The sequence below is a fragment of the Hordeum vulgare genome, chromosome 5H (genome assembly GCF_904849725.1).
Source record: "Hordeum vulgare subsp. vulgare chromosome 5H, MorexV3_pseudomolecules_assembly, whole genome shotgun sequence".
NCBI lineage: Eukaryota > Viridiplantae > Streptophyta > Magnoliopsida > Poales > Poaceae > Hordeum > Hordeum vulgare.
In genome coordinates this window covers 497,010,381-497,033,779 of record NC_058522.1, presented here as the reverse complement: position 1 = coordinate 497,033,779, position 23,399 = coordinate 497,010,381, and positions in this window count along the sequence as shown.

Sequence of the window (23,399 nt, the reverse complement as noted above, 5' to 3'; positions counted from 1 at the left end):
TGGATTACCCTTTTCTCTCTCCCCTCCTCCCATAGTCCCATTAGGGCATCTCAACACACTTGATGGTGGTCATTTTGCGATACTTGCATACGAGTCCAATGATGTGTATCAGAATGAACAGTTGGTTGTTTGCTTGCGTTATGTTGATAAGAAAGGAAGGACGGTTGTAAGCTTTCTTGGTCTTGCTCATGTTGAAGATACTACCTCTTTGACACTAAAAGCTACAATTCGAAAAATGCTTATGGACTACAATTTAACCTTTACAAGTGATGAACTGACAAGACTTTCATGACAACTAAACATGTATGTTACTAATGTGCGTAGAGATGAAAGGTTTCGAAACCTGAAAAATTTGTGTCAGCTTTCAGTTATGCTTGTTGAGACAAACAAGCACGAACAATATCATATTGTTTACAAGTTTCTTAAGTTGGCATTGATTCTGCCAGTAACTACTACTAGTGTTGAAAGAGTATTCTCTTCAATGAGCTATGTGAAGAATAAGCTAAGGAGCAAAATGGATGATGAATATTTGTACAATTATTTGGTTACATTATTGAGAGAGAACTTTTCAATCAAGTGAAGGATGAAGATGTCATCAATCTTTTTCAAAAAAGCGACCGCGGAGTTATATTGTAAGAAGGATATCATCACTCTATCAATCAAAAGGTACTTATGTATTCATGTCGTTATGATATGATACATTGAACTATTACTATTGTTGTTACTATTGTTGTTATGCTAGTGTTGTTTTGTTCATATATTGCTAGTTGGATGTTGTTTGGTTCATATACTATATTTAGAGCAAAAAAAAATTATGTGAATAATCAACCTTCATTTCTTGATGCTGCCACTGTGCACCGGCAATGGGTAGTGGTGGCACGTCCAAGCATGTTACCGCTAGACGTGAGTGCTTGAGGGAGAGCGAGAGGGAGGAGGGACACAATGACATGGCACCCATGTGTGCAAAATTCAAGTGATGTGGATGCCACAAGGATAAAACCGATGTTCATGTAACCGAAATCATATGATAAACATGTTAGAGGATCTCTTGCAGACCCCTTAAAATGTGAAACTGCAAACGCGGTTTTTATTTCTCGAAAAACGTGTTTTAAGGGTCGGTTCGAGCTGCGGCCGAACAGACCTCTTAAACTTAAATTGTAAATCAAATTTTCTCTTATATTTTCCCCACATCTTCGTCCTCCTCTCGTCCATGTCCATGGTGAACTAAATTTGCTCCTAAAAGCCGACGAAGAACGCACGAAACGGCCAAATACAGAGCCGCCGACGTTCAGAACGGCTTGCACTTAGCTGGCTAGTTCCAATCGACGAATCCATCCAGGAGCTAGCTAGCTAGCTCCTCCGTCGTCGTATCCATCCGAGCTAGCCAGCTCCCATTGTCAATCCATCCAAGAGCTAGCTAGCTAGCTCCGGTTGCCAATCCATCCACGAGCTAGCTAGCTAGCTAGCTCCGATTGCCAATCCTTTTAGGAGCGACGGCCGGGGACAGACAGGACGGCGGTCGGGGACGGGCGGGGCAAAGTCCGGGACGGCGGGACGACATCCGAGACGGGTGGGGCGACGTCCGGGACATCGGCTTGGGACGGACGGGGTGGACGGCGGATGTGTAAGTTTTCGTGGCAGTTGGGCTTCCGCCAACAACAGTTTTCTCTGAATGATGATATTGGGCATTATTTCCAAACTTTCAAGGGTCTCAGACAGGGAGACCCAATGTCTCCCATTCTATTTAACGTGGTTGTTGATATGTTGGCAATTCTAATAGGAAGGGCTAAACAGGAAGGGCGGGTAGGGGGACTTGTGCCACATTTGGTTGACGGTGGTGTGTCCATCCTACAATACGTCGATGATACGATATTATTTTTAGAGCATGACATAGCAAAAGCGAGAAATATGAAACTTATACTTTGTTTATTTGAACAATTACTGGCTTAAAAACTAATTTTCATAAGAGTGAATTGTTTTGTTTTGGAAAAGCCCAAGAGGAACAAAACACATATAAGCAATTGTTTGGCTGTGAGATGGACAGTTTACCTTTTACTTATCTAGGCATCCCTATTCATCATCGGAAGTTGTCCAATAGTGAGTGGAAATGTATTGAAGATAGATTTGAGAAAAAGCTAAGTTGGTGGAAAAGCAAACTACTTTCATATGGAGGTAGACTAACTTTGATCAACTCAGTTCTCACAATTATGCCCATGTTTCTTCTGTCCTTCTTCGAGGTACCGGTGGGGGTACGAAGAAGATTGGATTTTTATTGGTCTAGATTTTTCTGGCAGGCAGATGGGGACAAGAAGAAATACAAGTTAGCCAAATGGGACATTATCTGTAGACCCAAAGACCAAGGTGGTCTGGGAATTGAGAATCTAGAGGTGAAGAATAGGTGTCTGCTGAGAAAGTGGTTGTTCAGACTGTCAGTAGAGACAGAAGGAATATGGGCACAAATTCTGCGTAATAAATACCTACATTCCAAGACCCTAGCACAAGTAAATGTAAGACCCAATGACTCATCATTCTGGAAGGGATTAATGAAAGTAAGATGAGCCTTCTTTTACAGAACAAAATTCATTACCGGAAATGGGGAGGGTACTAGATTCTGGGAGGATTTGTGGCTGGGGGAGACGTCTCTAGCCACTCAATATCCAGCTCTCTATAATATTGTACAGCACAAGGATGCGTATGTGGCCACAATACTCCAATCTAACCCTCTAGATATACATTTCCGAAGGGCCTTGATAGGACACCGATGGGCAGATTGGCTTCATCTAGTTAGAAGATTCATGGGCATACAGCTCTCTAATGAACCGGATAGGATGCGTTGGAAACTTACAAATAGTGAAATCTTCACAGTTAAGTCAATGTATCTCGATCTTATTGATACCATTTTAATCCCAAATACTAGAAACATTTGGAAAGTAAAGGTCCCATTAAAGATCAAGGTCTTCATGTGGTTTGTACACAAGAAGGTGATTCTAACCAAGGACAACCTGGCTAAACGAAATTGGAAGGGTAATACTACCTGTAGTTTCTGTGATAACGAGAAAAATGTTTCACACATCTTTCTCCAATGTCCTCTCGCGAATGTTCTTTGACAGACTGTTCGCATAGCCTTTAATATTACACCTTCGGATATCATCGATACGTTATTTGGAACGTGGCTGGATGGAGTTCATTCGACTATTGCTCGACACATTCGCATTGGAGTTTGTGCACTTTTGTGGGCGATTTGGAACTGTAGGAACTATGTGGTGTTTGACAGACATACAAATATACATTTTTTGCAGGAACTACACAGAGCGGCGGCATCGATCCGTACTTGGTCCTTACTCCTGTGGAAACCAGGAAACCTTTGGTTACTGGGTCTACCCGATGGGAGACGGTAGCGCATGATATCTTCAACCGGTTTGGATGGCAGTCCACTAATAGGAGTAGATGAGTAGACATCTAGGCCTATTTTGCCGGTTGTGGCACTTTTGATCTTATTTACGGTCTTTCGTTTTTTTCGAGACTATGTGGATCCGCACTTTGTTTATTAGTTTAATAAAGGGGTCGTATGCATCATACTGATGCAGAGGTCGGGGGTAATCCTCCTTTTCTAAAAAAACACAACGTAGAAGCAGACACGAAAACTATGGTTTTACATATCGGAAGGAGTTTTTTACCGTGCCCGTAAAAATATTTACGTGTCCGATAAATTTGCGGGTTCTAATCGAACAACTTTTTTACGGGGACCCGTATTTTTATAGTTATTTTACGAGTCGAAGCATTATACGGAATCTGCTAGAGATGATCTTAGGTGAGAGGCCGATCTGGATCGGAAGTGCTAGGGAGTAGTTCTTGGGCGATCAATGTCAGTAAATCTGTTTCCCTGAACCTGACAATGCTTCATTTTCTTGAACACTTGAACAATATATATGTATTCCTACTCTTAAAGGATAAGACAAAACGTGCAATTGATTCGTCTGCTTTCCAGTCGTTTAGTTTGGTTTGATTTGATCAAGTGATTTTGACAAAGAAATTGATACGTCATTTCATAGGTTTTGCCATGTCAGACCATGCAGGCTGGACCGACAGGTCGTCGTTTACACGTACGTAGACTTGACCAAAGTCTTCACTTTGAGACGTGGTCTCTGATACAAGTCTGTGGTAGGCACACATCACTTGGCGAATTGGGCATGTGTTTTTTTTTTTTTGGAAAAGGAGGTTAAACCTCCGGCCTCTGCATCAATCGATGCATGCAGCCATTTTTATTAATTATTTCACAAGTGTCTAATAAGAGTATACATCAATCCACCCAAAGCCACCACTCACACCTACAAACTCGATAATGTGGAGTGCTCTCACTCCACATATCTAAGACCAGTGTTGTCTCCAATCCATCCACATAACGTATCGGGAGCAACAGCCGGTGCAGCACACCTAAAATGCACACCTCACGCACACGTTTTACAAGCCGCCATCATCATCGAACCACTGACCCATCTTCACGAAAGAGATCCGCATCATCCATGCCAGTCCAAACATCCGTCGACGCCACCACGGCGCCCAACGGCGCCACCGCCCTGAGCTCATCCGTCCAGATGCGAAGACTCCGGAAGATCTGTCGTGCGTAGCACCTCCCAACCAGGCATGACTCAGCGTAGCACCTGTCGGTCAGGCATGACTTGACAACTCCACCGAAATTCTGTGCAAGACGAAGCCGCTCCACCTCCTGCCTCAGTCTGCCAGCGCTGCTCCACAAACGATGCTCCCAAGAGAGAAACTGCACCGCAGTACCGCCATCGTCCGATCTGGAAGACCAGATCCTAGGGTTTCCCCCGAAGCAGTGCCCACCACTAGCAATCGTTCAGGACCCACACAGTGCCCACCACCACTCAGCCCTATAGGCGACGCCTTCAGGAAGGTCACGACGTCAAGGCCTCCGCCGCCGCCCACGGAGTTAGGGTTTTCACCCGAGAGGCAAGGAAGGGGAGCAGAGGAGCAGATGTATACCAACGTCTCCAAAAAGAATAACGGCGCCCTTGAGCGTCGTCGTCGGCGCGGCCGGCCTGGGCCAACCAAGGGGTTTTCCCCAATCTGAATCTCCTCCACCGGCTTCACCCGCAGATAGGGACCCGGCAACCACGCCGGCACCGCCAAGAATCCGCAGGAGAGAGGCCCACATCAGGGCCGGAGGACAGCGGCCAGATCTGGCGCCGCCGGACGCCATAGCAGCCACGTGACGGCTGACCAGGCAGCGGCCGACGAAGGGGAGCAACACACCTCCACAACGACGTTTCCAAGAAAGATAGCGCCACCCGCGGGCGTCGCCGTCGCTACTCCGATGAGGACCAGAGCAAGGATTTCTCCCGGAGCTGCGCTGAACATCCACCGCCACCGACCGCTGAGCATGGCCGCCACGCACCACCACGACCCCAGGCAGGGTCACGGGTCACCGCACCGCGCGCCCTGGCCACCGCAGTCGCGCCTAGCCGACGCTCCCTACCACCGCACCCGCGCCCGACAACCGCTCCCTACCACCATGGTCGCGCGCCCGGCACAGATCGAGCCTTGGCAGCCCCGGATCCATCCTCAGGCGCCGCCGGTGGGCGAGATCTCGCCGGATCCCGCAGCCGCCGACGCGGGGCGCCGCCGCCAGAGCCCGAGGGCCGACGCGAGGGGCCCCGACGCCGCCATCCCCGGGGCGCGCGCGGCTTCGCCGGCGTCCCCTCCGGCAGCGGCGAAGCGGGAAGGGGACGGAGAGGGGGGCCGGTGGCGGCGCGGGAGGGTTGGCCGGTGGCGGCGCGGGAGGGTTGGCCGGTGACTGACGCGGGGACGGGGCGGAGATGGGGCTGGTGGCGGCGCGAGACGACGCCGCTTGAGTTAGATCGCCGGCTTCTTTGGACGCGCTGGTCTCCCCCCGTTCAAGCTGATTAGGTCCACGCGAAAGATACTTTTTCTGTTATTTTATAGTGCATGCTACAAGAACTTCATCGGCATTTCCGTGCACGGAAACCCATCAATCGCTTTGACAAAACAGCTGCCGCGTCGTCCACCCCCTGAATTCAGAGGAGGAAAACACTGCTGAATTGCAAGACATGAAACTTCTTACCCAGAACTCTCACCAGTCAGATTCAGAGTGGTGCCCTGTTTGCAGATCAACTCTGAAGCTGTAACCCACTATAGCCCGTCCAACTCTTCCAACTGTCATCTGCAATTTCAGTACCGTGGCCGGGCTTAGATCCCTTATAACATGAAGTTGATAACACGATTTTCAGGTCGCGAAAAACGCATTTGAAGGATTGATTTGACATCGAACAGACTGGTATGCCTAAGATGGTCCACAAGTAATAACTGTCTATAAATCAAAGGAAGAAGAAGACTGGTATGCTTTTTAGTGAATTTTATTTCCACTTCGTTGTACTACTCCTTTGATCTGTATGCTTTTTAGTGAATTTTATTTCCACTGCTTTGTAGTAGCATGTATTTTTCTCGATGTTAATCAGGTTTAAGATGACCTTTCGGTGTCTTTATTAGAAAAAACTTGCCGATTGATCTGCTCTCAATGAAATGCAAAGTACGGAATCATATAAGCTTGCAAAGGAGTCACGCTCCAAATTAATGACATCATGTCAAATTTTTACTGACATGGCATGGAATATACTTTAAAAAAAGAGAAATTAATGACATCATGTCCCAACCAAACGCGCCTTCGGTTTCTTCTCTTTAAGCAGAAAAAGAAAAAAATGACGATTGTGGGATAAGCGGTCGATTTCAAGGATTCCAAGAAAGCATATTTGAGGGATGTCATATCTTCTCATACCTATATCTATATCTCTGTATCTACTACTCCCTCCGTTTAAAATTACTTGTCCTAAAAATAATTAAAATGAATGTATCTATAACTAAAATAAGTCTAGATACATTTATTTATAGGACAAGTATTTTCGAACGAAGAAAGTATTAGTGTGTTGCAAGAGGGCAATATATATTCAAATGGTTTAACATCAATCCTATCCAACATAGATAATTGACCGTGTGTTGCAAGGGGGGCACACATATTCTAGTGGGTGAACATTAACCTTCTTTAACATATTACATTTAAGCTTGACTTGCACGTTACGCAATATTGTTGACATTTTACGCTAAATAACTCTTCTTCTTATGTCTTATGAATTGGGAGCCTGTTGATATCAATATTGTTGACCTTAACATATAGAATGATTCATTGGTTCATAGCTTGAGAGAGGAGAAGGATGGTTGCGCCGCTGCCAAACCCGCAACCGCAACTGCCATCTTCCATCACTAGGAGAAACGTGGTGGAGTTCTGAACCATTGCCTCCCACTAATGACATCGACGGGCACACCCAAACTGCGCGTCAGTGGTCAGGGCAGGGAAGACCACTGCAACAGAGGCGAAAATCGATGCGCGGGCTTCAAGACGGTGATAGATCCGACCGAGCTCCCGAAACCCTTATACTTAACGTTAGTGGCGCCTTCACGACGCCAAGAAGCGACATCGGCCATGGGAGCAGCCCTGCCCCTGTGCGAGCATGCGTGGAAGATCATCTCTAGCAGACCCCTTTTTTTTTTAGAGAAACACATGTTTCATTAATCGAAAAACAAGTTACAATAAGCAACACACGTGAAAAATAAAAGACAAACCGGGATAAAATGATTATCCTGAATTTGCAGATAAAAAGCTAAGAGATCGAGAAATACAAAACGATCCCTATGGTTTCCTGCAACCACCATAGCGAACGACCGCCGCCCAACTCCAGCGCCGTCGAGGCGAACGCCGGAAGAGACGCCGAGCCTTCACCATCCCAAGATCAGAGAAAGCACAATCGCCAACGAGGCTTTGTGAGTCGATGAACAGGCCTGCTGCACGCAGCAAGTCACATGTCGCTGTGGCACGTCGACCGGGGGACGTCCCCGTGCTGTCTTGGACCAAGATTTGTCGCCTCCCATCAACAAAGTTGGAGAGGAACGACAAATCCACCACCTTCAGACCGACATCCTCGCTTCAGAAGAACCACCTCGCCCCGGCCGCCAGCGCCGTCGCGAATAACCACGAATGCCAGCGACAGACCGAGAAACTGATCTCGCCAGATCTGAAGAACGGCGAGAAGACCAAGCCGCCGATCTGAAGGACCGAGCAGCACACGTTGCCATCAACTCCAAGACGCCGCCGTGAAGGTCGCCGCCAGTGTGGGAATAGAGTTGAGGCAGATTTATTTGCCCGGACGCCGCTACCACCACCCCAACGGCGTCCCAAGAAAACACTAGACCAACCCTAACAACAAGCAGGCGTCGCGGCGCCGTGGTCCCCACCTCCTCACGTCGCCGGAGTGGGCAACGGAGGAGGCAGGGACCGGTGGCGGCCGGTGTCGCTGGGGCAGTTCTTGGCGATCAGAAGTGGAGGAGATCGGGCAGTTTGCGGGCGCAGCGGCTGTGCTCTCTAGCAGACCCCTTATAAAGTCAACTCGCAAAAGTCGTTTAAAGTTCGTGGAAAAAGGGTTTTGCGCGCCGGCGCGGGCGTGGACACAGTCAGATCCCGTAAATCGGACCCGTAAAAAGGATATTCGCAGAAGATGCTTTTTTACGGGTCAACAATCCAGGGTCTCCTCTGGCGACACCGCGTTGACCCCGCAAACCAAAGACCCCGTAAATCAGAATTCCTAATGTGCAAAAAGTAAAATGTCAATATTAAAAATACAGTAATCATCCAAAATACAATAATTATTCAAATCACCGTAGCAAACTAAATAATTCAATACAAAACTTGTCCGGTATACAAGTCACGCATGAATAAAATGAAAACGAATGAAAAAATGGGATTTGTTACTGCCCAACACTTTGCCAATGATACTCAATGAGATCCTTGTGAAGTTGACAGTGGATGTTTGCATTTTCAATCTTCCTATAGGTCTGAAGAAAAGCTCTAATTTGGTTAGGGTCTCTGGCTGTTTTGACACGGCTACCCACATTGTCATAGAAGAACTCCAAATTCATGTCTCACTCATCTTCGAGAATCATATTGTGAAGAATAACATATCATGTCATGATGTTTGTCAAGGATCGCTTGTCTCCAAACCAAGCAGGCCCGGGAACAATGGCAAACCTAGATTGCAAAACCTCAAATGCTTTTTCAATGTCTTTTGGGGCTGCCTCTTGTGCCCTTGCGAATTCAGACTCTTTCCTACTTTGGGGGTCTTTGATGCTCTTTACAAATGTGCACCAAGAATGATATATACCATCTACAAGATAGTATCCTTTTATGTATTCATGCCCATTGATAGTGTAGTTGCAAGGTGGAGCATCATCATTAGCAAGCCTAGCAAGCAAATGAGACCGTTGCAACACATTGATATCATTTATAGTACCTGGCATACCAAAAAAGCAATACCAAATTCATAAATCATGTGAAGCTACGGCCTCTAGCATAATTGTTGCATCACGAGACTTGCCACAATACATTCCCTGCCATGCTTTTAGGCAATTTTTTCAAGTCCAATGCATACAATCTATGCTTCCTAGCATGCCAGACCAACCTCTTCTTTCATTAAATGCCATCATTTTTTTGTGTCTTCCTCGTTTGGTGCCCTAAGATATTCAAGACCAAAGACACGAACGATCACTTTGGCAAACCTACGCACTGACTCAATTGTACTATCTTCCCCAATGCGAAGGTACTCATCGGTATAGTTTGCCGGAACGCCGTATGAAATTACCCGCATAGCTGCCGAGTATTTTGATATGCACTAAATCCCTTCAAGCCCGCGACATTCCTTCTTCGAGTAAAATATCGAGAATTGCCCTCGCAAGCTTGAACAATTTTTACAAAGAGCGATTTGCGCATACGGTACCTTCTCCGGAAGAGGTGCGGCGGGTATGTTGGATTGGCGGCGAAGTAGTCTTGCATCAGCATCTTGTTCCCGAGATGAGGATTTCAAGGAATGCAAAGACGGCCGACGGTCGATCCTCGCCGCCTCTTTTGGTTCTCATCTTGGTGCTCCTTCACGGTAAGGGCCATCACCAAACTCTGCTGGCGAAATGTGAAAAACATCGTCTCAACATCCGTGTCATCCGAATCGGATGAATCCTCGAGCACAAACTTCTTGCACAGGCTCAACTCAAACTCTGGTGGAGGCTCTCTGCCCGTGGTGGACTGCCGGATCCTCGGGAGACGGTGTAGCGGCTCGGTGGAAGAGGGCAGGGCCGCCCGAGCGACGCGATTCACCCCGCGGATTTGGCGGAATCACCGGCGGCGGACTGGGGGAACCAACGACAGGGCAGCGGCGGAAGAGGGTGGGGAAAGGGCGCGGGCTGAAATGTCCATCCCGCCAACCGCTTCCCTGGGATACGGGGGACCGTATAGACGAGGCGGAAACCTGTATTTTCGCGGGTCGGGGAGGGGATTTTGTTGCGGCCCTCAAAAAAGTTTACGGGTCAGACGTATTTACGGGGTCTGATCGGGCAACATTTTCCGCGCAGACCCATATTTTGACGGTTATTTTTTGGTCGAGGCATTATACGGGGTGTGCTAGAGATGCTCTAAGAGATAGGAATTGATGCGACACGAGGCTAGGACAAAGCAAAAGAAGGAAAAGTCTATGATGTGATAAATATGACCGCATCCTAATTTGTAGGAGAAAATCGCCGTGTGGGAACACGATTGTTCGCCACCCTGCATATGAGTCATAATTTGATATGTTAATTAGTTATTAATATTCTTAAAGGTTGTGATTTGTAAACTGTTGGAGGAAAGGCGGGGATTGATGCATTAGGAAAGGTGGGGATTTGGACTTGATTGTGAAGAAACCGTGATTTCGGTGTTTGGAAACAGTGATTTCATTGTTTGGTAATGGGCTATCAATCCCTTGTGGTTGGATAGGAAAATTTGGAAATGCTAGGAAATATTTTATTTGGAGGGCAAAAACCAATGTGAAGGGGCGGTGATGGACACCGGAGGCGAAAATAAATCATGGAGGCAAAAACTGACCGTGGAGGCAAAAATAAACCATGCGTAACGAACTACCAACTCTCCTTTTAGGAGTACAAAAAATAACACTTCCTCCTCTTTTTTATTTTTCCTTTTCATTGGTTTTTCTCCCATCGATTTTCCCTAAAATCGACTCAATTGTCCCACGTCTTATTAACTTTCAAAAATAAAATAATAGTTCATTTGGTAAGTCATTAAGTTCTTACTAACTAAGTGATTAGCAATACGATGACATGTAAAGTATAGTGATTGCATACACAAACTTGTTAAATAAGTTCTTGCCAACTAAGTGATTAACAATAAGATGACAGTTAAATCACAATGTTTGCATGCAAAAAATTGCTGAATAAGTTATTAGCAAATGAGTGCTTGACAATAAGATGACGAATAAATCATGATAATTATGTACATAAACTTGCTAAGATTTTAACGCACCGGCATAATAAAAGGTGTGTAATCACAGGATAATCTTTGAGAATGTGTATGCTCTCGTTACAACACAAAGAAACAAATCTATATCTATATGTACTTACTTAAAAAGAATGTAAGTTTACATGTTCCACTTTCTTTCGACCACCCCTTTTTCCAATCTTTACCGTATGATACGCAACCATCTTAATTTACTTACTTTCTGAATCAACTCTAGTTTCATTTACTTACCAAACTTCTCATCAAAATATAAAGTAAATCATAGGTAGGATTTGATAAACATTTATTTACACAACTGCATTAATATTAACAGGTAAATCACAAGCTAACCTATTAAAATATTTATATCCCAATACAATACATGTCCTAGTACTATTTGTAAAAGTGAAATGTGTTGTTGTCTAGTTCTTTTTGTCCAAATATATATACAATTCTGCGTTATTTCTTTTCAATTTGATTTTTTGTCTTTCTATTTTCGATTTTCCCATATGTTGTGCTAAAGACCGCCTCAACCGCCCTAGCTCTTATTGACTTATCAAATAAGAGCTTATTTTTGTAAGTCAATAAAAAATTACCAAATAAGTGTTTATATCTCTCCTATTTCAAAAAGACAAAAGGTTTTGTGGTCTTCTCCTCTTTCATCTAATTTTATGTACATTATTCCCTCACTCTCTTCGTTTTCATTCTTTTCCATCTAACTCTGATTTTTTTGCAGGCATTTTCCATGAAAATCAGGTCAACTACCCAACCTCTCATTTAGTAATAAAATTTTGTTTCTACGCTAACAAAAACTTACCAAATAAGTGTTTTTCTAAACATAATCAACCAATCACAATAATATGGACAGGTGAAAGGATCGATATGGTTGGCTAGAGGGGGGGTGAATAGACAACGACCACTTTTTAATTAATCTTAACAAGTTAAGGTAAACACTATACGGGTTCACGAATAATATGACAAAGAGGTGACCCCTATAGAAGCTACCAACAAGACCTATTAAGACAAGTAAGATATAGTCACAAGTAAAAGCAAATACAAAGTAAAGGTTAGAGATAACCACAAGTGGAACCGATGGAGACGAGGATGTGTTACCGAAGTTCCTTCCCTTTGACAGGAAGTACGTCTCCGTTGGAGCGGTGTGGAGGCACAATGCTCCCCAAAAAGCCACTAAGGCCACCGTATTCTCCTCACGCCCTCGCACGATGCAAGGTACCGTGATTCCACTATAGGTGCCCTTGAAGGCGGCGACCGAACCTTTACAAACAAGGTTGGGGCAACTCCACATAAAGCTTGGAGGCTCCCAACAAGACCACGAAGCTTCACCACAATGGAATATGGCTTCGAGATGACCTCAACCGTCTAGGATGCTCAAACACCCAAGAGTAACAAGATCCGCAAGGGATAGGTGGGGGAATCAACTTTTCTCTTGGTGGAAGTGTGGATCTAGGCCTTCTCAACCAATCCCTAAAGAATCAACAAGTTTGATTGGTTAGGGAGAGAGATCGGGCACTTTTAAGCTTGTGGAGCAACAATGGAGCTTAGAGAGGTAAGAGATAGGGTTCCTCAGCTAGAAGAACCCTTTATATAGTGGGGGGGGGGAAATTCAGACCGTTTTCCCACTCTCTGCCCGAGATCCAGCGGTACTACCGCTGGGAAGGAGCGGTACTACCGCTGGATGCAGCGGTACTACCGCTGGGGCTTCCAGCGGTACTACCGCTGGCCCCTTGGTAGTGCATAAGCACTACTACCGCCGGGAAAGTCTTCGCAAAAGGGTCCGTCCACGAACTACCGCTAGGTAGGTGGAACAAGGCACCTGGAGCGGTACTACCGCTGACCAGGGGGCGGTACTACCGCTGGCTAGCGGTACTACCGCTGACAATGGGCGGTACTACCGCTGGCTGCAGCGGTACTACCGCTGGCAGTCCAGCGGTACTACCAGTACCGCTGGCAGTCCAGCGGTACTACCGCTGGGGACCATTTTGCAGAGATGCTCAAGATGAATAGGCGAGGGCCGCTCAAAAGATAAGGAAAGGGAGAATGCAAAGTGTGCGTGTGTAAAGATAGATTCCACCCAAACCTTTCCACTACGGATCCCCTCTTAATAGTACGGCTTTCCTATGACTCAAATAAAGAGAATCGTAGAGAGCGTCGTGCTTCCGTTCCAGAAGAGAGGAGACGAGTCGTCTGGTGCCGTTGACGAGTGTTACCTGAAACCTTGACACACACGATTAGTCCTGTACGGTACTGTCATCAATCACCAAAATTACTTAGGCTTAAACTATGCCTCAACAATCTCCCCCTTTTTGGTGGATTGTTGACAATACCGGATTTGCACAGATAATAATATGAGAATAAAAAGATAGAGATATATGACATATGACTCACAGCATATGATGGAAATAAATCTAATCTCACATAAGAAAGATCATGTCTCACACAAGATAGCAAACGAATCAAACCAAGTTCAAAGCAAACCATACGAGATAAAGCAAAGCAATGCAAAGTTCGAAATGAAAGCAAATCCTAGACTCTCTCCCCCTTTGGCACAAGACACCAAAAAGGGGGCACACCTAATGCCACAGGTAACTACTCCTCGTCTTCAGGATCACCAGACTCGTCTGTCCCCTCCTGGTCGGTCTGCTCCTCCTCTGCTGCCTCATCGTCAGACCACTGGTACCCCTGAGCCTGCATCCAAGTGGCCTCCGGAGTGATGTCGTCCTCGGAGCCGCTGGAGATGTCCACATCCAAGGTCCTGAGAACACGCTTATGCCTCTGGCGGCTCTGCTTCTGAGCCACGTGTGTCTGATACTGACCCTTGGCCTGCATACAGAAAAGTGTCTTCATCTTGTCCTGCAGTTTGATAGCCCAAGATGGCATGGCAGACGAGCGGGGCTGAGAGGCAGGTCCTGTGCCAGCAGCGGTCTCTGTATCAGTGTCCATGTGCTGAGAAGATGAACATGGGTTGGCCCACTTGTCCTTGACGCGCAGCTTGATTGGGTCATGCACAATGTAATCAGACTGTGCGTAGAGCACCTCATCCGGAACCGCCTGTTGCCACTTATGGCTGATGTATGCGAACATATAAGGCCCGTAGATAGGAACCTTACGGTTGATGATGCAGTTCCAGAGCTCTGTGAACATCACATCTGCAATATCCAGTGGAGCAGACTCCTGAGACATAGCTTCCTCACACAGTAACAGCATCTCAGCCAAGTAGCCATGGACCTCATTGAAGTTACCACTCCGAGGGAAGAGGGTGTTGCGAAAGATGCGATGCATGATGTCCAGGTGCTTGGGAAGCACCCCCTTCCTCAGATACAGTGACTGCAGTCTGTCCTTTGCGAGGGCCCTACCAGTGGGGGCTGGAGCGTGAGGACGCAGCCCAAGAGGAGTGTCAGCACCCTGAAAGTCAATGTGAAGGAACTGCATGAACTCTGCCTAAGAACCGGTCATCTTCTTTGACCCAGTCATCCATATCATGGAGCGCTGTTCATCATGGGAGAAATGGACTGTGACATAAAACTGAGCAACTGTCGTGGGATCAAAATCCGTCTTGAAGGAGATGATGTTTTTGATGCCCAGCTTGTCAATCAAAGCGAGGGCATCACCAAAGTACTCCATGTTCCGCTGAAGATGTGCCAGATCAATCCACTGGACAGAGACAAGGTTCTTCTTGAAGTTGGCAATAACATCCCGATAGATCCTGCAATGGTCCTTTACCCAGACATGGTCAACACCATCAATCTCATCCCTCTCCTGGAGATAGTGGTTCTTGGTGCGAAATTGCAGAAAGTCCTTGGGGGACATTGTACGGACATTCACCCTCTTATGAGCGACCTTCTTGAAGGACTTCTTCTTGGGAGGCAGGCCAGACGTGGCAGACCCCTCGGGCGCCTCTGGGTTGCGAAACTGTTTGGATTGCGTTTCCCGTGGGGGGTTCGAACGGCGAGCAGAGCCACCTGTGACACAGACCACAAAAGCATAAAAAGAGGCGACAAGAAGAGTCAAGGCAATGAATCTTGAAAACGCGAAACAAGTAAACACGCATTGCTAAGCAAAAACAAGCAGAAAATGCACTGTGAATGCTCTCGCGGTAGTACCGCCACCCCTGGCGGTAGTACCGCTGGGGCCCAGCGGTAGTACCGCTAGACCTAGCGGTAGTACCGCTGGGGGTCATAGCGGTAGTACCGCTACCCCCCTGGCGGTAGTACCGCTGGGGGTTTGACTTTCAGATCTGACAAATAATACTTGTTTTCGAGGGCATGGGCTGAATATGGACACTAAGACGTACAACCCAGCCTTACTGTCATGAGGAACACATAGCATTAAGAGATACAAACATGCCTAGGCAAGAGAGAGCACGTTTTAGATCTAATCCAAAAATTCAAGTGATCGATCTAAGACGAATGAATCCTAGGACATGGCAGCAAACACAACAACAAATCATCGGACCTATACCCCCCTCAAATATTTCCTCCATGCCATCCAAGAACTAGCCATGGGATCAAAAACATGAGTCCAATCCCCAATGCTCCTAACCCTAGAACACGAGTAATTAAAGAGAAGAAGGGAGGAGCCTTTTTTACCGGGATTCATGGCTTTGGAGGAGGAAGAAGAAGTGAAGCAGCCCTTCCACACCAACGGGGAGAAGAAGCTCCACGCAGAGAGATCCAATCGGGGGGTTTTCGGGCTAGGGGAGGGAGGAGCCGCGAGGAAGAAGAAACAGATGAAAAAACGGGCTCCCCCTCCCTTTATATAGCCCAAGGGGTACGGGCAGCGGTAGTACCGCTGGGGTGTAGCGGTAGTACCGCTGGGATCCTGGCGGTAGTACCGCTCCCCTGGCGGTAGTACCGCTCCTCCTCGAAACCCTAGAAATATCCCAGCCGGTCGTGTTAGATTTTGAATCCTGGCGGTAGTACCGCTACCACTGGCGGTAGTACCGCTGGGGTCCTGGCGGTAGTACTGCTACCCCTGGCGGTAGTACCGCTGGGTCCTGGCGGTAGTGCCGCTCCCCCTGGCGGTAGTACCGCTGGGGTCCTGGCGGTAGTACCGCTACCCTGGCGGTAGTACCGTTGTACATGTTTCAACACGGCTAGGAAAACGGGAAACTTGGGCACATGACAAGTGAGTAAAAAGGGATGACTTCCAAGAAAATGTACCGACTTGTCATTGTATATCCTCTCCTTTATACGCACGAGAGGATGGAGGGGCGGTGGCCGTGGCCACCTATGTTTGAGACAATGGTATGACACCGCGAAGAATTATCCTTGGGTTCATGACCAATGCTCGTCTTTGAAGCACAAGTACCATTTGACAATGGCTAAAGTGAAAGACTAGATTGATTTACGCATAATGGGGGAGGGAGAGTTCATTGAGAGAACAACACTCCCCCTATGTCCATGCCTACATCTAGACCAAGATGGAATGTGAAGTGAGGTGCAATATGCCTAGTTTCAATCCACATTACTTGAATCAATGATATTTAGCTCATGCCTTAACTCCCGGAACCTTGCTTCATCTAGTGGCTTGGTGAAAATATCTGCAAGTTGCTCTTCAGTGTGAATGAAGTGAACCTCAATATCACCTAGCTTGATATGTTCACGGATGAAGTGATGACGAATATCAATATGTTTGGTTTTGCTATGTTGCACTGGGTTGAGGGAAATCTTGATGGCGCTTTGATTGTCACATAGAAGAGGCACTTTGTCACAAGTGACACCATAATCCTTTAAAGTTTGCCTCATCCATAGCAATTGTGCACAACAACTTGCAGCTGCCACATACTCAGCTTCGGTGGATGATAAGGAGACACAGTTCTGCTTCTTTGAAGACCAACTTACCAAAGAGCGACCAAGGAATTGGCACCCTCCAGATGTTGACTTCCTCTCCACACAATCTCCAGCCCAATCTGAGTCAGAATAGACAACTAGATTGAAGTTTGCTCCTTTGGGATACCATAGGCCAAAGTTTGGGGTATGAGCCAAATATCGAAAGATTCGTTTGACAGCCATGTAATGACTTTCTTTTGGTGCGGATTGAAACCGTGCACATATCCCTACACTCAACATAATATCCGGTCTAGATGCACAAAGGTAAAGGAGGGATCCAATCATGGAGCGGTATACCTTTTGATCCACTGCTTTACCATTGGGATCACTGTCAAGCTTGCATCTGGTTGGCATGGGGAACTTGACCGGTTTGACATCTTCGAGCTCGAACCGTTTGAGCATGTCTTGAGTGTATTTGGCTTGTTTGATGAATGTCCCTTCTAGACCTTGGTTAATCTCGAACCCGAGGAAAAACTTCAACTCTCCCATCATGGACATCTCAAACTTCTCAGTCATTAGTGCAGCAAATTCTTCATTGAATGAAATGTTAGGAGAGCCAAAGATAATATCATCAACATATAGTTGGCATATGAACAAATCCCCTTTAACCCTCTTAGTAAAAAGAGTGGGATCAATCTTCCCAATTTCAAACCCACGATCTTGTAACAACTCAGTAAGGTACTCATACCACGCGCGTGGGGCTTTTTTAAGGCCATAGAGTACCTTATTGAGTTTGTACACATGATTGGGGAGCTTGGGATGTTCGAATCCCGGTGGTTGTTTGACATATACCAACTCATTCAAAGGACCATTAAGAAATGCACTTTTCACATCCATTTGCTGTAATTTGAAGTTATGATGAGAAGCAAATGCAAGTAACATGCGAATAGATTCTAGACGAGCAACAGGGGCAAAGGTTTCACCGTAGTCGATACCCTCGACTTGGGAGTGGCCTTGAGCCACCAATCTTGCCTTGTTTCGAATCACAATTCCATTTGCATCTTGCTTGTTCTTAAATATCCATTTGGTCCCAATGACATTATGTTCCTTCGTTGGTCGAGGCACTAAATCCCATACTCGGTTGCGCTCGAAGTTGTTAAGTTCTTCGTGCATGGCCATAAGCCAATCCTCATCATCGAGCGCTTCCTGTACCTGTTGAGGTTCACAATACGAGACAAACGCGTGATGCTCACAATAATTCCAAAGCTGTTGACGAGTAGATACTCCCGTTTTTAAACTGCCAAGAACATTCTTCATAAGGTGTGATTTGACTCTCAGCTTGTTCACATTCTTGGTTGCTCGATGCTCCAAGAGTTCTTCATTAGATAACGGAGGAGCGTCGCCTTGTTTCGCTTGTTTGCCCTTGCGTCTTGAGCCGGTTGTTGGAGCTCCACACGGTAATTGTGAGACAGTCTCCTGATCATCTTGTCCTTCGACTTGAGCAAGTTCACTGGTTTGATCTTGTATTAGTGGTTGCTCTTGATCTTGATCTCGTGCTGGTTCAAGGTCTTGGGGTAGTGCTTGAGTGGGCATATCACCATTGTTAGGCAATTGATCTTGACCGAGAGCTTGATCAACTTGTTGGGAGTCTTCTCTTTGTTCATCGGAAGCGTGTGGGACTCGTGGGGGTGATGGCTCCACTTGAGTAGAGCATTGTCCTTCTCCTTCGGCCACAAGGGGTTCCTCAATGGGGAGTATTTGACCAATCCCCATTCTTCTTATGGCTTCGGGAGGAATTTCATCACCTATATCACAAAGACCACTTTGCTCCACTTGGGAGCCATTATTTTCGTCAAACTCTACGTTACACGTCTCCTCAATTAGTCCGGTGGACTTGTTGAGGACACGGTAAGCATGAGAGTTTGTAGCAAAACCAACAAAGATACCCTCATGTGCTCTAGAATCAAATTTAGCTAACCGAGCTCCCTTTTTAAGAATGAAACACTTACAACCGAATACCCGGAAGTACTTGAGATTGGGTTTGTTTCCAGTTAGAATCTCATACGGAGTCTTGTTCAAGCCTTTGCGGATGTAGAGCCGATTGGACGCATGACATGCTGTGTTGATGGCCTCTGCCCAGAAGTTGTATGGAGATTTGAATTCTGCCATCATTGTTCTTGCAGCGTCTATCAAGGTCCGGTTCTTCCTTTCTGCCACGCCGTTTTGCTGAGGGGTATATGGTGCAGAATATTGGTGCTTTATTCCCTCATCACCTAGAAACTCATCTAGGGTGTAGTTCTTGAACTCGGTGCCGTTGTCACTCCTAATCATCAAGATCTTTGCTTCATGTTGACGTTGCGCTTCATTAGCAAAGTTGATGACCGTTTGTTGAGTTTCACTCGTCCTTTTGAAGAAATATACCCAGGTATATCTTGAGTAATCGTCAACAATGACTAAGCAATACTTTCTGCCTCCAAGACTATCAAATGTTGGAGGACCAAACAGATCCATGTGGAGAAGTTCCAATGGCCTCTTAGTGTAGATAAGAGTCATTGGACGATGAGCAGTTTCATGAATCTTTCCTTCAATGCACGCACTGCAAACACGATCTTTAGCAAAGCTCACATTTGTTAGTCCACGAACATGGTCCCCTATCAGAAGACTTTGCAAAGATCTTATATTGACATGAGCTAAACGGCGATGCCAAAGCCAGCCCACGTCAACTTTAGCCATTAAACATGTCGCAGTCTTAGTGGGTCGCTTTGAAAAGTTTACCACATAGAGACCATTTTCGACATGTCCAACATAGGCTACTTTAAGAGTCTTGCTCCTTAGGAGGACCACAGTGTCAATATTAAAGAATGTGGAAAAACCCATGATTGCAAGTTGACGAACGGAAAGTAAGTTGTAGGCAAGAGACTCAACAAGCATGACCTTCTCAATAGACAAATCTTGAGAGACGACCACCTTACCAAATCCCAATACCTTTGACGAGGATGCATCGGCGAATTGGACATGGGTGGGCATAGATGGAGAAGGATGCACATCCACCACTAAGTCCTTGCTTCCGGTCATATGATTTGTTGCTCCACTATCGAGCAACCATGACACCCCACCGGAAGCAAACTCCTGCAATAGATCAAGGCTTGGTTTTAGGTACCCATTTTTAATGGGTCCTTTCATGTTAGAGACAAGGGTCTTAGGAACCCAGATAGCCCATTCAATATCTTCATCGTAGGAACCGACAAATCTGGCATAAACATGCCCATCACTAGCACAACGTAACACATAAGAGGAATTGAGTTTGCCGGCTGTGTTAGTAGGAGCGGTTTTGCCCTTCTTGGGGTTCCCATAGTCCACCTTGTTCCTGTTCACCTTCTGAGTCCCCTCACCCTCCTTGACAAAGATGTCCATGAGGGTGAGAGATCGTTTGTTCATGTTCTTCCTTTTACCTTTTGACTTGGAGGTAAGTCCAAGTCCTTCCTTTCCTACAACACCCTTTTGAGTGCTCAAGAGATCGTTCAGACTCTTCTCACCTTGTCTGCATGACACAAGGCCCTTCTCAAGTTTCTCCTTTAACTTGGCATTTTCCTCCACAAGATGAACATGCTCACAACAGGGGTTAGTTGCACAAGTATTATCAATTAACACAAAGGGAGGACAAGTAGAGATCTCCTTGGTAAGCTTTGCTTGGAGTTGATCATGAGACTCTTTCAGAGCGAAATGAACACCTTTCAAGGCTTTGTGGGCCTTGTCAAGTATGTCAAACTCTTCTTTGAGTCTGTCACGGCCAACCTCAAGAGCATACTTTTCAGATTTAAGCATGCGAGTAAGAACAACATCATGATCTAGTTTCTTTTGCATTTTAGTGCAGTCATCGTTATATGACTCCTTAAGAGCCAAACGAAGAGTGCGCTCTTCTTCTAGAGTACTAGATAATTCGGCAATTTCATCGGCATAGTCACGGCTATGTCCATGAAGCTCGGAGATGGTCTCCTCATGAGACTCAATGAGGTCAGTGGCCTCACCCAGTTGTTCCAAGAGAGCAACAAAATGCTTTTTGGTTTCTCCCTTAATAATGCATAGAAACTTATCAAGATCATGCTCATTAAGTTCTCCAACATCACTATCTTCTACACAATTTAACAATGAAGGAGCAGAAGCAATGTTGGTCTTAATGATAGGAGTTACCTGATTGGTACCTTTTGCCATGAGGCACTTGGTGATGTGGTTCTCGTTGGGGGCGTTGAAGAGAGACACCTTCTGGGAAGGGGTAGTGGCTATAGCAACAGTTGCCGTTGCCACTGTATCATCATCATCATCATCATCAGAAGGATACTCCTCCAGGGCCACCATTCCTTTTGGGTGAGGTTTCTTCACAAAGTTGTTCTTGATTGGAAATGATTTGGTTTTGTCTTTGCGAATGAGCTTGCCTCCGTTGTCTTCTCTCTTCTCATAGGGGCATTCTACCACGAAGTGACTCACGTTGCCACAGTTATAACATGTCCTTACTCGTTGTTTGGGTTTGAATCCACTTGAGTTGTTCTTGTTGAAGGTTGGTCTTGAGTTCCTTTTATTTCCCCAGAATTTCCTTCATGCAAGAGCCATGTGCTCATGATAGGCATACTTTGTGTCTTCCGGGCAGCTCTCCTCTTCCTCATCTTCTTCTTCTTCTTCAAGCATTGCTCTTGCTTTCAACGCAAGTTTGGGTGAAGTGGTTTTTGATCGGACACGAGCAAGTGCATTGTCGGCTGTTTCATTCATGATTGACATTGCAATGAACTCATCCAACACTTCACTGGAAGACAGGGAGTGGAAGTCTGGCCGCTGATGAATGACAGATGACATGGCTTTATTGAAAGGCATGATGGCTTTGAGAAACTTGCGCTTGACCCAAGTGTCATCCACATCCTTACTCCCATGGTCCTTTAGTGCCACAGCAATAGCTGTCACCCTCCGATAGAGATCACGAGGGTCCTCTTCTTCCTTCATCACAAACTCATTGGCCTGATCAAGTATCACTTCATAGTTGGATCGTTGAATACTTGAGCTTCCCTTATACAACACCATAATATGCTCCCAACAATCCTTGGCCAATGTGAAGGGACGTAAGTGGGGAAGATCTTCAGGTGGCACAGCAGACTGGAGAATAAACAGCGCAGAGTGATTATATTGATTGTCTGCATCTTCTCTTGGAGTGAGGTTGCTTGGGTCATGGGGGTAATATCCTTGCTCGATAATTCTCCACAAGTTTGTTGAGCTGTGATTCAAATGAGACTTAATAGAAAATACCCAGTTAGCAAAGTCACCTTTTACAAGTTTAGGAGGAGGACCAACTGGATAAGACGAGGTGCGAGAACGGGTCCTCCATATGTCATGGGAGGTGGAACCGAAGCATATGTTCCAGTTCCATCTTTTTCGTGAGGTGAAGCAGGTTGCATACCTTTAGCCGCTTCCTTAGAGGAGTTGGCCTCCGAATCGAAAATGGTGGGTTTAACCACTAAAGCCGGTTCGGGTGAACTTTTAAGACCATCAATTAATTCTTTAAGCATTGTTTTGACTTCGCTCGTCAAGGACGTCTTGAGGGCGGCCATAGCCGTATTCAAGTCGTCCCTTGTGACCGAAGTCAAGTCCATGTCCTCGGGTTGCCCACGGTTAACTTCCTCTCCGCCTTCCATACTCTTCGGGTGGTTAAACCCTTAATAAAGAGACGTGGCTCTGATACCAATTGAAAGGATCGATATGGTTGGCTAGAGGGGGGGGTGAATAGACAACGACCACTTTTTAATTAATCTTAACAAGTTAAGGTAAACACTATACGGGTTCACAAATAATATGACAAAGAGGTGACCCCTATAGAAGCTACCAACAAGACCTATTAAGACAAGTAAGATATAGTCACAAGTAAAAGCAAATACAAAGTAAAGGTTAGAGATAACCACAAGTGGAACCGATGGAGACGAGGATGTGTTACCGAAGTTCCTTCCCTTTGACAGGAAGTACGTCTCCGTTGGAGCGGTGTGGAGGCACAATGCTTCCCAAAAAGCCACTAAGGCCACCGTATTCTCCTCACGCCCTCGCACGATGCAAGGTACCGTGATTCCACTATAGGTGCCCTTGAAGGCGGCGACCGAACCTTTACAAACAAGGTTGGGGCAACTCCACACAAAGCTTGGAGGCTCCCAACAAGACCACGAAGCTTC